Source organism: Equus przewalskii, chromosome 7, assembly GCF_037783145.1.
Source record: "Equus przewalskii isolate Varuska chromosome 7, EquPr2, whole genome shotgun sequence".
Taxonomy (NCBI): domain Eukaryota; kingdom Metazoa; phylum Chordata; class Mammalia; order Perissodactyla; family Equidae; genus Equus; species Equus przewalskii.
Genome location: NC_091837.1, coordinates 6,089,668 through 6,104,911, shown reverse-complemented (window position 1 = coordinate 6,104,911; position 15,244 = coordinate 6,089,668). Strand labels below are relative to the sequence as shown.

General features: G+C 45.3%; 2 long non-coding RNA genes across 3 annotated transcripts; one reads left to right on the top strand and one right to left on the bottom strand.

Annotated features, from left to right (window-relative positions):
* Positions 1-1,887: 1,887 nt before the first annotated feature.
* LOC139084672 (uncharacterized) lies at positions 1,888-14,596 on the top strand. 2 transcript variants are annotated; one of them, XR_011542228.1, is made up of 5 exons: positions 1,888-2,008; positions 4,851-4,976; positions 6,956-7,182; positions 10,982-11,064; positions 12,069-14,596. It is a non-coding gene; the product is annotated as an uncharacterized lncRNA (long non-coding RNA). The 2 variants fall into 2 exon arrangements; XR_011542227.1 differs by lacking the exons at positions 10,982-11,064; positions 12,069-14,596 and having other exon boundaries at positions 7,126-10,697.
* Positions 8,407-12,173, bottom strand: LOC139084675 (uncharacterized). The gene is made up of 2 exons (XR_011542231.1): positions 12,009-12,173; positions 8,407-8,604 (listed from the first exon to the last, which is right to left on the bottom strand). It is a non-coding gene; the product is annotated as an uncharacterized lncRNA (long non-coding RNA).
* Positions 14,597-15,244: the final 648 nt, after the last annotated feature.

Sequence of the window (15,244 nt, the reverse complement as noted above, 5' to 3'; positions counted from 1 at the left end):
AAGTTCTGAGTCTCACTCATCTTACCCCAATTCCCAAAACTCACCCATCACTGGAGGGGAGTTGAAAAAGATCTTGTCTGAGATTTGGAAAAACAAACAAACAAAACTGGATTGAAAACCAGGCTCTTTCAGATAGAGGCTATACATCATGCTCATGCTGCTGAATTGCTCTGTGTGCCACTGTCATTGCCTGGACAGGTGCCATCATGCCCCCCCCTCACCAACCTGTAAGAAAGAGGACACGGGATGAAGGAAGCCAGAGCAGTGAATGCAGATCTGGACACAGAACAGCAATGAGAATGGTCAGTGCTACCGCCAGCTCCAGGTCCCCTGAACCACCACTGAGCTCTCACGTCAGCCTGAGTCAGGGGTGGACTGAGGGGAAGCTGAGGGAGACACCAGGGCTCCCTGTTATCAGCTGCACACAGGGCCTTGGACACGGTGGAGACAGCACTGAAGGAGCCTCTTTGAAAGGAGAGGTGAGCGGAGTTTGGGCGTGTGTGCAGATACTGATGAGGCCTCACACACCCACTGTCTCCCAGAGGAATCCTGTCGGGGGCAAGAACAGATAGAAGTCAGCAGATCCCGCCGTCTGTGACATCCGGAACGGCACTGTCTCCTCCCATACTGTGTCTTCTGTGCCCCAGTTGCCCAGCCCTGATCTGTGTGAGGAGCGGAGGGGTCGTTAGAGCAGGAAGGGCTGGCAGCTCTCATAAGGACCATGAGCTTTACTTTTGAGGGAAGTGGAAATTCTGGGAGCACATAAATGAGGTTTCATTTGGGATTCCCAGTTTCTCAGTGGTTAGGAAGAAGTAGAAGCTTGAATCAGATTTCCACTATAACTTATTTATTGATTTTTCATAAATTCCTGTGAAAATGTCATCTAATCCTTACTGAGGGCCTGTTGTGTGCAAAAAGCAGCCCTAAATAGTGGATAGACTGTCTAACCATCTAACTTCACTACCAGCTTTGTGGTCAGAATAATTACCTTTTCCTCCAACTTACTGAGCTGGAAATCTAGGCTAGAGAGATGAAACAAGGTGCTCAGGGTTATCCCAGCAGTAATGACAAAACTAGGTCTTCATTAATCTGTAGTTGATGCCAAAGGCCATTTTAACCAGAACATAATTGCCTCTCACAAATACCTAATGAAAGTAAATCAATGAAAAGAACATAAATGAAAGTAAATCAATGTAATGTAAGTGACAGGACAATTTCAAAACGTTTTATTGCATTTTCTGAGTGCTTATACTGAATCTTTCAGGCTGGCCTCATAAATCATGAGTTATAGTCACCCAGCAATCACAGTCTGCAGGTGCTGTGGAAGGTTCTAGCCAGACCCAGTCAAGATGCTGCTGACTGAGGAGGCAGGAGCCATCACATGTCCCTCCTGCGGCGGCCTTGGCCAGCCTTCCAACCATGGTGAGGGAGAAAGCGTTTGAGAACGTCCTTCCCCTGCACTCCTCTCCCAGGAGCCGGCCAGGAAGCATCTGGGGGCAGCAGAGGGGAGACTGGGAGGAAGGGCAGTGGGGGCTGAAGGCCTCCTGGGTCAGCACTGAGCTGACCGCTGGTGGGGAGGGGCGAGTGGGGGCTTCCGGGGGCGACAGCAGGCGGCCAGGGAGGGCGGCGCCCAAGGCAGCAGCGGGTCCGCAGGACGCCCTCACCGAGGTTCAGCGGCACATTTGTGGCGCGCAGGAGAGCCCAGGACAGGGGGACCCAAGGGCAGGCGGCGGAGCCCAGGGGTAGGGTGGAACGAAGGCGAAGCCCAGGATGGGACAGACGGCGGAGCCCAGGACAGGCGGAGCCAAGGGCAGGCGGCGGAGCCCCAGGACGGGACAGGCGGCGGAGCCCAGGACAGACGGAGAGAGAGAGAGGGGCCGGGACCGTGCCCCGCAAGCCCCGCCCCTGAGCGCTGCAGTCTAGACCCCGCGCCTAGCTCCTCTGATTCTCAGACGCCTGAGGACTCGCTGTGGTCGTGTCCGGAGGCCCCCAGCTGAGACGGCGCCAGGTGAGTGCCCAGGGGGCGGCGTGCGGGGCCCAGGGGTGGGGGGCAGGCAGCGCGGACGGGGGGTTGCGGTGTGGCATCTCAGGGGCGGCGCCTCCCGCTTCTCGGACCTCCATTCCCCACCCCGCCATGTCTCCAGCAGGTCCCCGCTGCCCCCTCAGCCTTGCTGACACCCAGCCTTCAGGTCAAGCGCCTTCAGCGGGCTGGGAGCAGGATTCTGCCCAGAGCAGTGTCGCAGGGGTCTGGGGTGAGGGGTGGTCCTGGGCCAGCTCTGAACACGGGGAGCTGGGATCCTAGAGGATGCTGTGCACCTGAATTAATCAAGGAGCCTCTAAAGTCCTCCAGGACCAAATAAAACCCTGGGGCCCCTCTAGGGACGCAGATGCCGCAGGTGGGGGTCGGCGGCCTCAGGATGAGTGACCGCCCTTCGTGCAGCGCTGCGGTGTCCTTTGTGGGTGGAGGCTGCCATGGTGGGCCCTTGGAAAATCTCAGCACCCTCGGCGCCCCTACCAGTCCCCCATCCCCACCCTGCCAATCAGAAGAGGGTGCCCCCTGCCCTTGCTTCTCTCTCCACTGCTCCTGGTTAAATTCCCGGGGGAGGAAAAAAAACAAAAAACTAATTTTCCAGGGAGAAATCTTGAGTCAGATTTGTGCTTAGGCTTCTCACTGAGAACTTTGCTCATATTTTTCCTGGTGGACGTCGATGGAGGCAGAGCAGGCACCTCGCCTTTGGGCAGGGGATCAGGGAGCGCAGTGAGCAGGGCGTGGGGGTGCTCCGCCTTTGCTGAGGCCCCTCTGCACAGCTTGTTGGCTTCCTCTCAGACCAGCAAGTTGGGGAGGCTCAGACCCCTGGAGGGGAGAGAGATTGTGCCTCTCCTGATGCCCTGGACCCCCGCCTATTGCTGGGGTCTCTGGAGTCCTGACCTTGACTGCTGGTCTGTGTCCCCACACGCCCACCCCAGGCTGCCTCCTTCTGTGAAGGTGCTGGGTCAGGCCAGACCCTCAGGTGCCTGCATGGCCCCACAGACCCGCTGCTGCCCCCCTGCGGCTGTGGAGAGGAGGCTGCCCGTCCTGGCCTGGCTGCCCCACTACTCCATGCAGTGGATGAAGAGGGACTTCATCCCCGGGCTCTCAGTCAGACTCATGGTCATTCCCCAGGCGCTGGCCTGTGCTGAGGTGGCCTGATCCTGCCCCAGGCGACATATCTGCCCCTGCTGCTGGCCACCTCCCCTCCCCAGGACCCCAACCTCCCATGCCTCAGCACCCCACACAAGCAGAGTAGAAATGCAGTTTCCTCTCCAGACAAGCAGAACCCAGGGTTCCAGCCCCTTGGGAGCCAAGAAGCCTTGGATTACAGTCTAGAGCACGTGACTGCCTTTGGGTGGACGCAGACCCCTGTAACTGCTCTTCTCACACCTGTCACACTCAGTTATCAAGGCAGTTCTCCATGGTGTGATGGGGCCAGGGGGTGACTCACTGTACCCTTAAGAACGCTTCCTCAGGGTCAGGCCCGATGGCAGAGTGGTTAAGCGTGCACTTCTGCTTCTCGGCGGCCCCGGGGTTCCGGTTCCGATGCCGGGTGCGGACATGGCACCACTTGGCAAAAGCCGTGCTGTGGTAGGCGTCCCACGTATAAAGTAAAGGAAGATGGGCACGGATGTTAGCTCAGGGTCATTCTTCCTCGGCAAAAAGAGGAGGATTGGCAGTAGTTAGCTCAGTGCTAATCTTCCTCAAAAAAAAAAACCACCTTGAGGGACAATGATGGGCACTGCAGAAACAAAGGAAAAAGGCTAGAATCTTGGAAATTAAACATAAGTTATAAATACAAACCAAAGGGAAGTTCCAGAACTAAAATTGCAGTACATGAATAAAGACCTCCCTAGATGGGCTCAGGAATAGGTGACACTTAGATTGAATTTCAGGTATTGGGGAGGATATTTAGTACAACTGGAGAAAAAAGTACCGACAAGGATTAGCAAAGACAGACAAGCAATGAATATGGTGTTATGTGCCAAATAAAGTGGAATAATGAAAATATTTTTAAAATATTTACGTACTGAAAGAAACAGGACCTTTTGTTCTGAATAATTCCCATCTTTGTTAATATTCTCTCGAGGGTGTCACCAGGGGGCGCTGTCGGTCTGTTCCAGGTGAGCAAGGCCTGCAGCAAATTCAGGTTTAATGGACCCTACACCCACGCTCAGAGGCCTGAGTTAGAGTTACAGCAGGTGCTTCCTGCCAAGGGACAAACTCAGAGCTCACAACACCCCAGCATTTCCGTCATCCTACACCACACTCAGTGGAGCCTTTTTATTATTATTATGGGAAATTTCAAATATACACTAAATAGGAGAAATTGAGTAATGAATCTACATACCCATCACCCGTCTTCAACTCAATCAATGTTTTGCCAAATTTATTTCACATACTTCCCAACCCTGCACACATTGCTAGTTATTTCCTGAGGTATATTTTAATGATATAAATCTCACTTACTTTAGCTGAGTTTTCATAGATTAACAAATCACATATCACCATAATCCAATATTAGAACATTTCCATCAGCCCAACTAGTTTGACAGCACCAGTTTGCAGTCAATTCATGTCCCACATCCAGCTCCAGGCAACCACTAACTCATTTCTGTTCCTGTAAATTTGACTTTTAAGGATATTTAATATAAACTGAATCATCATTGTGTAGTTTTTTGTGTCTGGCATTTTGCAAACCATGTTTTTGAGATTCACCCATGTTGCAGCATTTATCAATATTCAGCTCCTCTCCTTTGAGGTACCGCATCTTGTTATTTTTCTCATCAGTTGATGGGCATTTGGATTTGTTTTCCAGTTTTGGCTCAACTGAAAAGTAAACACCCCAGCGAGAATCTCCCAAATGCAGGGACTTGGGAAACTGTGCAAGATGCCTTGCTAAGTGAACAGAGCCATGGGAACAACTCTATCATAAAATACTGAGGTGGGTTATTTCTTAACGACATATAGAGAAATTCCTGAAGGTACATTGAGAATTTATGGAATAGTGCCCAAGTAAATGTCTACAGAAGATATAGATATCTGTAGGGTAGAGGAGAGTTAAATGTTCATTTTACATCCTTCTAGACTATACAACTTTTGTTGATTAATATATTATTTAAAAAATGTCCCCTGGCACCCCACTGGCCTGGCATACCCTGCCTCCCACAGGACCCCATGGTGGCAAGGAGCGCAACTAGAAACACTGGTGTATTAGGTGTGGACTGCATATGCCACAAAACTAAGTATGCAAAATTATTACTTTCTTCAACTTGAATGAGCACCATTTAATTTTTATTTCGATCTTTTATCCATGCTTGAAATAGATTTTTAAAGAAGTTGGTCAGATTAATCTACAAATGCTGGATTCCACAGGCATTTCAAGTTTAAATGCCACATTCTGCAGTTGCCACCTCTCCCCTGCCCTCCATCCTAAGTTCCACAACTACCAAGAGGGAAGTTGGTGCAGGCAGGGGGTCCTCCCACTGTTGGATGGGCCCTGCCATGGTGTGCCCACTGTTCACAGGCCCATGTAGCACTTGGCAGAATTAGCCTCACTGGAACCCCTCACAAGGTCAGGTCACAGCAGGGCTTGGCCCCTCTCAGTTGCTGAGGTCACTCTGAGGCCTCTGTGAGGCTGACACAAGCTTCCTCTCCTGGCCCCTCTTCCTGAATGTCCCCTCACTGGTGCTGTCATCTGGGAGGGCTGGGGAGTTTTTAAACATCTGCACAGCTGAATAGAAACTCTGTAGGTTCAGTGCAAGATCAAAACGTTGGATCCCTTGTACAAGAAACCAGGGTGGTGTGCAGTTAAAAATAATAGAAAGCATTTTCTTTTAAATTAATTATTACATATTAAATGTAATAAAAGTGATAATGATGCATGAATAAAAACATAAAGTTACACTTTACCAAGCAATAACCTTCCAAAGTCATACTTTATGTTATACAATAAATAATATTATTCTCACGATTCCTTCCAGAAGAATTGATAAAATTCACATGATGAAATGCCTAGAAGGACATTAACACAAGGACATATGCAGTAGTAAATTTGCAGTGATTTGTACAGCTGAGACTAACTGAGCGTTAGATGAAGAAGGAATGATCTTGGTGGTGGTCACTAAGGGGACTGCCTTATAATCATTTATTAAGTTCTCTCATATTTTGGTGCTTCTATATATATTTATTTTACCTCATATAAAATATTTTTAAGCATTTGCAATATATAAATATCAATTTATGTAAAAACCCCCAACAGGACTCTCTCTTTGACCTGGTCAATGCCAGGATTCCACTCAATGGGAATTGTCCTCTTGGTGACTAGAAAACTGATGGGAAATCATCATTAGTCAAAGATCCCAAAGCAAGTGTGGAACACACCAGTGAAAAAAGCATGGGCTTTTCCAGGATGATTTACCATTTATTGGTTTTCAATTGCAAATTTCTTAATCCCAGGAAGAAAATTTGTGCTGAGGACAAGTCCCTACCACTCAGTTTGTCAGCTGGTGATCTTATTTGTGAATGTCCTCTTGAATCAGGCATCAGTTGATAAAAGAGTCACAGTTGACAACTCACCCCCAACAACGAAACTGTGTGTATCTTCTATCATGTACATTGTCAGATATTCATACAAGAGTTCAATTGAAAGAGAAATAAACTAACAAGCCACCATATCTATTTCAGACAAAGATGGGCAGCCTTACCTTGGCATTAGATCGGGTCTCCACCTCTCATGAGAAAGCTCCTCCAAAAGGCCCTCATGGGGAGTGAGGAGGACACAGATTAACTGTCAGTCATTGGTGGTGTTGCTCAGGAATTACTCAGGGACCCCTGCTTGATATGGATACAGAACTAGAGTGTATGGATGTGGTTGATTAACAAGCATAGAATAAGCTGCTGCTAGGTCATCCTCTTTGGCAGGAGAAGCATAGAAGAGAAGAGGAAAAGGAGAAGAATGAGACACAGAATCCTCAGCTTTGGAGCTAAAGACAGCTTAAACCAACGTGCAGTGTTCCACTTACAAATGGAATTAAATACATGCTATGATTAAACGAATTCCCATCACTCTTCTTTCCCATGTTTCAATCCAGCTAACTGCCACTGGCTTCTTGACTTCCTCCAAACCATCTCAGCCTCCATGGAGCCATGTATGCTGCATCTCCCCTCCGTCGTATGAGATTTTCCAATTGATGAAAAGCAACCTTACACTGGGAGACTGATCTAATTCCAGGAAAATTTTTCTTTTATTTAGTCACTAAATATTTGCCATAAAGATAATCAATTTTAGAAATTTTGAAAATATGGATGTCCTACCATTTCAACTAAACATTATCATGCATGTGATATTTTCACTTCCAGTCTTGCTTCTCTAACTATATGTGTGTGTACATTGGTCAGCAGCCAGCCAGGTTCACACTAGCCAGCCAGGAGTGGGCAAGTTCATTACAGAGAGGAGGGCTGGGTGAGCAGTGATGCTCTCTGACCGAGCTATACAAGAGAGTTACAATGAGTGACGGGCACCAGGGTAATAACCAGGTAGTATTGTTATTCTCATGTGTCAATCTTCCCAGGGGTGATAGCTCACAGAATTTGAACACTTCTTAGCCAGATTTTTATAATCTTATCAAATACCATTGAAATATCACCTATATTCTTATCTATTCTGGCCTAGATGCTGCGGAATGACCCCACACCAACAAAAGTTGGTGAGGTTGTTCTACATGGTGTCTGGATCTCTCAGAATCTGTGGCTGACCAGAAGCATGTGGGCTTTCTCCATGCTTTTCCTGCTAATTACTATGCCAACATTTGTGGTAATGTGCACCAATATATGATCTGTGTGATGTGACCACAGAGGCTACCTTATAATGAAGGACAGTGATTGAGACCTCTGTATGCCCAGGTGATTCAGGAACATGGATGGATGCTGGGACACCCTTGCACTGGGACTAATGATCCAATTGTGGAGTGATGAAAGCTATACAGTAGTTCAGAGCTTCAACATTGGGGCCACAGCCCTGCATTCACACTTAGACCCTTTCACACAGGAGCTCAAGAGCTTGGGTCACTCATCACTGCACCTCATTTTCTGAGGAGTGGGAACAGCAAACACACCCACAGATATGGCTGTGGTGAGTGATGAGCAAGTCAAGGTATGTAAATCATACAGTGGCTATGGGGTTTTCTTTGAGGACGGTGGCACTTACAATTGTGCTGTGTAACTAGGACGTATCTATGAGAACTTCACCTCTGTCATATGCACTCCTGACACATTCACAACATCCCACAGACTCACACATAGGCACCCTTAAGGCCCCATGCACACAAATCCACACCCCTGAAGGGAACACAGCTGTTCCAGGGACTGCAGAATGTTGCCATAGTTCTTTACCTGGGAAAACAGTTCCTACATCACACGCCCCATCCTCATTCCCAGCAGGAAGCTGGAATCATGGAGGCTCTCCAGACTAAGGCCAGCAAGAAAGCCCCACCTTTCTGTTCATCTGAATTTTTTCCTCAGCATGTGAGTGTTCCAGAATGCAGACCATTTTCACGTGTTATTGAGGTCACCTACAATTAGAGAAAAGAAAACACTGAGGGTCAGATCATACTCTGTAGGTTTTATCAGATCTTGTGTCTTCTTAGTGAGTGTAGAATACCAGAAAGAAAGCAGTAGTCAAGCCACGGGCACCAGAAGCATATAGGACACATGGAAAAATACTAGCTTTTCCTATGGGCTGTAATTCTCAAGTCCATTTTGGTCTACAATTACAAAATTCTTAATCCAAAGAGAAATTGCTACTAAGGATAAGTCCCCCTTCCACACAGTTTATAACTTGATTCTGCCGTTTCTTTTCCTTCCTCCCCAAAGCCCCAGTTCATAGTTGTATATCATAGTTGCAAGTCATTCTAGTTCTTCTATGTGAACCGCCCTCAAAGCACGGCAACCGGCAGACAGGTGGTGTGGTTCCGTGACCAGGAAGTGAACCCAGGCTGCTGAAGAGGTGGGCAGGGAACGTTAACCACTAGGCAATAAGGGATGGTTCAGTGATGCAGCCATTTTTAAATGCCCCCTTGAACCCTCATCTGTTTGTAAGAGTTTGTGTTCGTCAGTTCAGACTGCTGTAACAAAACACCATGGACGGGGTGGCTTAAATAACAGACATTTATTCTTCATAGTTCTGGAGAGGAGGATGGGAAAGAACAAGGTGCCCGTGCACTCGGTGTGTGGGGAGGGCCTCTTCATGGCCTGTACACCACCCCCTTGTATCTGTTTTCTCACACAGTAAGGAGAAGGGAAGTTCTATTCTCTTGCTCTTCTTATGAGGATCTTAACTCACCATGAGGGCTCCACCTTCATAACCTCATCCAAGGTTCCCTCCAAAAGACTCACCTCTTAATACATTTACATGTGAGTTTAGGGCTTTGGCATATGGATTTTTGGGGGAATGTAAATATTGAGTTTTATAACCTTCTACCCTTCTATTCTCCCAAGATATGTATTCTAGCATAATTAATGTATATTGTCGTATTTTCAAATTTGAAACTAATTTCTAAAAATTCAAGAAGACAATATTTCTATGAGAGACAACCTTACTTTGGCCTTGATGGAGCCTGTTTGTCTGCCCTGCCAGTAGGAAGCTCCTCCGTTTGTTGTCTTAGGATGTTCAGGAGGCTCAGAGAATAACAGTCCCTCAGCGGTGGTGTTGCTCATGAAATACTCTTGGAGCTTTGCTTTATTTAGAGAAGTGGCTGGAGTGTACAGATGTGATTCTTTAAAAAGCATAGACTGAACTGAGATTGGCCAGTCTTGCTTAGTGGAAGAAGGAGAGAGAAATGAAAAGAGCAGAAAATAAATGAGAAAAAAGTATTTGGCTTTGTAGAAAAAAGCAGCCTAATGCAATGTGAAATAGTCACAAATGATCCTAAACTACATGCAGTGATTCGGTTACACATTTCCATTACTCCTCTCACCTATTGTGAAATCCTGCGGAGCTGGTGCTATCTTATTGTCACCTCCCAAAACAATTTCACCCTCCAAAGGTACATATATTTACCACTGCAATTATCCTCTTTTCTATATGATTTTTCATTTGATTACACGCAATATTTTCTTAGGTGACTGGATTCAATTCTGGGTTAAAACATTCCGTTGTAATTATTGGCTAAGTCTTTGTCCTAATCAATTATGGAAGATAGGTGAAGCACAGGGTATTGTTAGGATAGTTAAATCAGCCTCCATGACAGTGTAATGGTGACATAAGACAGGATATATTTGAATGTAGAATGTGCAAATGTACAGCAAAAGAATAAATCCTAACGTAAACTAAGGAATTGAGTTAACAGCAATGTGTAAATACTGGTTCATTAATTGTTCCATGCGCCACATTAATGCAAGATTTTAATGACAGTAGGAACTGGCAGGTGGGCGGAAGGATATGAAAACTTTATTATCTGCTCAATTTTTGTTGTTGTTATTAATATAGAACTGTTTTAAATAGTAAAGTCTACTAATTAAAGAATAATATGGCAGCAGTATTTCCATGAGAGATCTATTTTGGCTAATGCTAAGTGAGCAGCTGATATATAAATATTAGTTCAACACATGGTTCATTGTTAAACGTGAGCCAAATTTGGACAATAAATGCATCTTTACTCCTGTAGTTGAAACACTACTGATTGACTTGGTAAGTTAAACTTTTCCTATGTAAATGAAGAAAGACATGGCTTAGGATTTTTAAAGTATTGTCTTGAAAAAGGGACATGGAAAAATTATGATGATTATCCTTAAATTAACTTACACATTGAATTTCCACAGCACCTTCAATGGAGTCCTGTGTGTGGTGCACACTGGCATGTGACAAGATGCCCATTGTTCTGACCCACTGCTGGAATTGGGCTGTATCTCTCCTTAAACAAAGTACAATTTTCTCTTTGTATCCATAAGGTTAGATCCTGGGATACGCAATCACACTAGAGAGAGCTTTTGACATACTGCTGGCAGAAGACCACAGGAAAGTCAAGAATAAGGTATTCTCAGTTCAAACTTTTGATACCATTATTCACAGGCTGCCCAACAGAACTACTTTGCATTAAAGTTGTGCTTCCAGAAAAGCACGCAGTTTAATGTTCACTGAAAACACTTGGATTGTGTGGGAAAATACTTTGATTTAGATGAGACAACACAAGCAGCAGAGCACAGTGACAGAGAGCATGGGTGCAGGTGCCTGATGACCTGGGTTCAAATCCCACTTAGATGTCACATGACCCTGGGAAAGTTACATAACTGCTCTGTGTCTCAGTTCTCTGTGCTGTCATATGAAAACTTGAAGGGCCCATTTATTACTATTATATTATAGGGCTATCATTATTACAAACAAGTAAAGCTTTAAGACCAAGTACTGATTCATCACAAATGCTCAATAAGACTTCAGTTATTAAATGTCTGAAGAATAAGCTACATGTTGCTGGTGGTTGACTACAGAGAGGGGATGGCTGCAGAAACAGGGGAGGATGGAAGCTTATTCTCCAACCTTTACATGGGAGGGATGCCCACAGTTCATGGAGAATGTCTGTTTTCATCTCCTGTGATCCCCATTGTAACCCTATGCGGGGTGCAGAACAGGGGACACAGCACACCTCTTGCAGTTGAAGGCAATTAAATTTAGAGTGGTTAAGTGACCTGTCCGGAGTCACAACACTGATGAATGAGAGATCTGAGGCAGGAATGTAGTTGGTTCCCTGGGTACAGAAATCGGAAAACCTGAGACCAGTAGATCACACCCCAGATGCCTGAATCAAGATCCTCCATCATTCTCTTCCTGAAAACAACCTGATGACAGGTTTCTGTGGGGAAAAAGTTGATGCCCTGGATGATGTGTCCAAACCAAAAGAAAAGTTGGTGGGGGCTAAATCCATGATCCAGCCTCTTGCCTCCACATTTCAATCCCTTATCCAAATGTGAAGCAATTTACCTGGATTGAAGCCCCTCAGAAGGAAATGGGATGTTCAAACTTGTGTTCATCCTTCCCCAGCATGCGCACACTGTCACCTGCCTCCTGGTGAGCCTTCCTGATGGTTAGGGGACCACCCTGAGTGACCAGTATGTGTTTCGCTCTCTGACTGCCTCAGAAGCCCAGACATTCCACGGCAACTGTCACATGACGGTTCTGACAAGAACTAGCTTTCAGTCAACTGACCAACCCTGGATGAGCAGTTAACGTAAACTAACTGGGAAAGTGGCTGTCTGAGCTGCTGCTTTGGTGGATTAATGAATTAAGAGTGTGACCCCAATATCCCGCTGACTATTGACCTGAGTTGCCCCTGTGCAGCCTGTGTAAAGGCCTGACTGAGAATCAGCTGTGGCTGCCCCAGCACTGAGGGTGCACCTTCCCTGCTCGCTCCTTCCTCAACAAATCTCTACAACGAACTCTCTACAATCTCCTCATCCTCCTCTAGACCCTGCAATGGCAGAGGAAAGTCCCATCTCCTCTTGGGAACTCCTCCATAGCCATAGCCTGTGACCTAGCCCCAGGACTGTCACAGAGGATCACCCAGACACTCCATCCCTCTGTCCCTACAAGAATACTCCAGGGATTGTAGAAACATGGTGGAATTTTGTTACTTGGAAAATCAACTTATTTGACTAAAACTGCAAGCATCATTCCCAACAGGTGGCTGGGGCCAGGGCGGCACTCCAGACAAAAGCCAGCAAGTAAGCACCACAATTCTTACATTTTTTCATCAGACAGTGAATTTACAATATATACCATTTTCATCAGAGTGAATCTACAGTATATACCATTTTGTCTTTTTCTTGATGCCACCTGCAATTACAAAAAGTAAACAGTCTGAGAAACAGATTCTCTGTGCACTGTTTTCACAGATATCTTTTCTGCTGCCTTGGTGACTGAAAAATAAGATAGGAAAGTGTGGTCATGTCAAGGCCCACAAAAGCTAGAGGAGACAACACCTGTGGAAAAGGCAGGAGTTCGTCTTGGAGAATGTACCTGTCAGGGCCATTTTGGTTGACAGTTACAAAATTCTTAATCTGAAGAGGAAAAATCCCTACTGTAGAAAAGGCTCAGTAATGTACATTTTTAATCTGATACCACCAATTTTGTATCCATTCTTGAGTCAGGTGTCAATTGTAAGATCCTCCTCCTCAACCCCTTGACTAAACACTCTTAGGCAGTCAAAATTAGGGACTGTGTAATGTGTATGATTAGGTGTGTATATCAGAAATTGATTGAAAAAGAAAGGAACCAAGAAAATCACAATTCTACCTTAGGCAAAGAAAGTCTCTCTTAGCTTGGTAATGCATGGGACCTCCCATCTGCCCTGTATTGATGAACATTCTCCACAAGATCTTTTTGGGGAGCTAGAAAGACACAGAATAACTGTAAGTTCAATGGTGGCGCTGCTCATCAATTACTCAGGGAACTTGACATAGACCAAGGACCAGTGTTTATGGATGTGGTTGGTTCACAGGCACGGATTGAGCTGCTGTTGTACCATCTACTTGTTGGAAGAAGAAAGGGCAAGGAGAGGTACAAGAAAGAAATGAGAATAGAGCCCTTGGTACTCTAGGTGATGACATAGTAAAGCAACATAAAATAACCAATCTACAAACGTGTGAATACTAAAACACATGCTATGAGTCCATGACAGAGTCTGTCCCTTTCTGTCTTTTTTGAAGCCCAACGGAATTGTCTTCCAAGACTGTCTCCAAGGATCCACATACGTTTCCACTTCATTCATCATGTGCTGATTAGGAATTTGCCCTTGATTATTCACAAACTATTATTACGGAACTGGATTCAATATCAGACATAACATTTAATTTTATGTATTCACTAATCTTTTGTTATAAAAATAATCAATTATTGAAGACTAGAAAATACTGAAATACACACATTTTAAAACAACCACTATCAATCATACATTTTCCTCACAATCTTCCTTTTCTATGCCATGTGTTTGTTTTACTTTGTGGTTGTCTATGACCGGCCAACTAACAGTGGACAGAGCATGATTAGGAGCCGCCCCTGCTGAGCACTAATGCTCTTTAAACCATCCATGCAAGAGAGTGGTGATTTGAATATCTATACTGGAGAAATTTGTATTCAAATCCTTTGCCTAATTTTGAATTGGGTTGTCTGTGTTTTTTGTTGTTGAGTTTTAAGGGTTCCATACATTTTCTGGATAATAATCCCTTATTAAGTATATGACTTGCAAATATTTTCTCACATTTTGTGGATTTCCTTTTAATCTGTTGATAGTGTCTTTGATGCACATTTTACAAAAACATCGTGAATCCAGTTTGCAAATATATTTTGTTGTCTGCGCATTTGGTGTCATCTCTAAGAAATCATTATAAAATGCAGTGTTGTGAAGTCCTTAGAAAAATGCCTGTTACAGAGTCGGTGCTAATGATTGTTCAATTAATAAATCCAGAAGTAAATTGGAAATTTAACCATGTTTCTTCTAGTGGCAGAAGCTGGAAGGCTGTCAGGAAGGAAGGAGGAAACTCAGATTTTAATACACACACTTTTGTACATTTTGAGTTTTCTATGAGAGCATTATTCTTATTGCTATTACTGTACAAAACAAATCAACAAGGATAAAATTTTTAAATTTCCCCAAAATATTGGCATAAAAACACCACTTAATTTTGCTCATGGACACAAGATAGGAATTCAGACAAGACATAGTGGGGATGGCTTCTTTTTACTCTATGATGTTGGGGCCTCAGCAGAGAAGACCCCCTGGCTGGGCCTGACTGGAAAACTAGGGGTTGGAATCCAGGGGAGGTGACTTCACTCCCATGTGTGTAGTTGATGCTGAATTTGGCTAGAGGACCTACGTGAGACCTCCCCAAGTGACCTGGGCTTCCTCGCAGCAGGGCAGTCCTAGGGCATTCAGATGAGGGTTCCACAGGGGAGTGACCTGAGTGACCAGACAGAGTCTCATGGTCATTTCAAACAAAACTTTAAGCATGACACAATGTCATTTCCAAGATATTGGTCAGTGACAAGGAGCACTAGAGTCAGCTCTGGGTAGAGGGAGGTACCTAGACCCCAGGTTTCAATGGGAGGAATGTCAGGTGGTAACGCAGCCCTCTCCCTGTGGCATCAGTAGAGAGCTTGTGGGTGCTGGATTTCCACTCTCCACCCAGCAGTGAAGGGGTGGGTGCTCCTCCACATACCCA